Genomic DNA, 2,057 nt, shown 5'->3' with positions numbered 1-2,057 from the left:
ACTAGAATCTCTATTAGGTGCATTTGGGCAGACCTCTAATAGTACAAACTTATAGCTTTCAGCAGTTAGAACAATGTCCAGGTTTCTTTTCCAATCTGTGTAATTGGGACCAGTAAGTTTGTTCTCTTTCAGTATAATAGCCAGTGGGTTGAAAGTCATCCAAAGAATCACAAAATAAACTTTGGTCAAGACTCTAAATTTAGAATAATATTTATTCTTCAAACAATACTATTTAAATTTACCAACACCTCAAACACCGTGAATTTTGCATGTCACGATAATGTGGACGTATACAAAATCAAACATTTGTAAGAGGAGGTTTTACCCATTAATTTTATTCTTGTCAACCTAACTTTATGACAAACAAAATTAATAGTTGATTTTTCCTTTGGTCGTACAAATAATAGCAGTGACTTCAATGGGGAGGATACTATTAAATGTGCTTAAGTGTATATTATTACTTGATACTTAGTCCATTAAATAGGATTGTGCCCCTTCAGATGGAGAAGATCACACGCTCCTAAATAATTTCCTATAACCATCCATAAAGGAAGTTTGATATAGTGATTTGCAAACAAACTCATTCGATGGGGAGTGAGGCACTCAGAGCCAACACGTAAGTTTCTCGCATCACTTACAAACCAATAATGGAGACCGTGGAATTTATCTACTAATCTCTCTCCCACTTAGTTATTTAAGGTGAGGAATTTTAACTATGCAAGCACACATCACACATCACAGTAAATAAAGCAAAAAATATGGAAAAAATACTTTTTCAACTATTATGGCATTTTCCATCACTGCCCTTCGTGTGCTGCCACCCTAGCTGCTGCCATTTTTAGCCACTGCAATCGGGTTTTGTCATTGCATCTATCTTGCTTCCTTTTCCGCTGCGCTTCTGGTCCACAAATAGTACCACGCCTCGCAACGATACGATCCGTGACAAAAATAGAATTTTACATATATGGATCCTATATTCCACAAAGGAATGTACATGTAATTTAGATTGAAACAAAAATGTAAAATCCTAAAACTAATACAGCACCTGCTGTATTTAATAAATACAATCATGCACACACAAAAATACCCTTGACATGTCCAAGGGTTCAATCACACACAATATCTATAAGGCATAATAGTTGGAGCCTGCAACCACAGAGTTAGCACATCCTACTATTATCCTGCCTAAATTATGTATGACATGTGCATAATTAAACTGAAAATCAAACACACAGAGGCAAACCCTAGCTTTGATACCAATTGTTGGTTGATACTCGGAATATCGTACTGGTTTCCCTATACAAAAATTTTGTACAAGTCCTGAACCATTCCTAACAACCTATTGTATTCTTTAGAAATTAAATTAGGAATCACAAGTGGAACTTAACATTATTAATTCCAAATTTAACTTATCTGTTCTTAGAGGTTTAGACTTGGATCGCAAACGATATTTAACATTATTGATCCAAATCCACCCATGTTACAAATTCAATTAAATATTAATTTCAGAGATTGGCCTCCAGGTTAAACATGGTGAGGCACTAGGCCTTCTTGGGTATGAGAGCATCCACCACTTCCTAGACAAAGCCTTTCAACGAAATTTAATATTTAATTTCCTTATAGTAACTCTAGATTTAACCAAAAGGAACAATCGAATCATAAGATCGAAAAAAACAAAAGAACACAAACTCGAATCACAAATTCGAAACCTAGAATCATATGCCTCTTGTGTTTGGTATTTCAAAATCTATACAAAGAAAACTAGTATGATGCGGAATAGAATTACTAGTTATACCTTTCTTTGTAAGCAACAACCTCTTGTTCTTCTACCGTATTCCTATTCTTATCTCAGACATCGTGTGGGTGACGATCTACGAAGACGAGAACCACCCAAGCTTCCTTCTTCTCCAAGCAAGTTTCGGCCACCACAAGAACTCCAAGAGAAGATGAGATTCGGCCACCACCAAGCTCCAAGGGATGCTAAGAAACAAGACCTCCTATCTCTTCTTCTTCCTTTAGCAAGATCCGGCCACCAACCAAGCTCCTTGAGATGAAGA

The sequence above is a fragment of the Zingiber officinale genome, chromosome 7A (assembly GCF_018446385.1).
Source record: "Zingiber officinale cultivar Zhangliang chromosome 7A, Zo_v1.1, whole genome shotgun sequence".
NCBI lineage: Eukaryota > Viridiplantae > Streptophyta > Magnoliopsida > Zingiberales > Zingiberaceae > Zingiber > Zingiber officinale.
The sequence above is the reverse complement of the archived record's forward strand: the minus strand, read 5'-3'. Positions refer to the sequence as shown.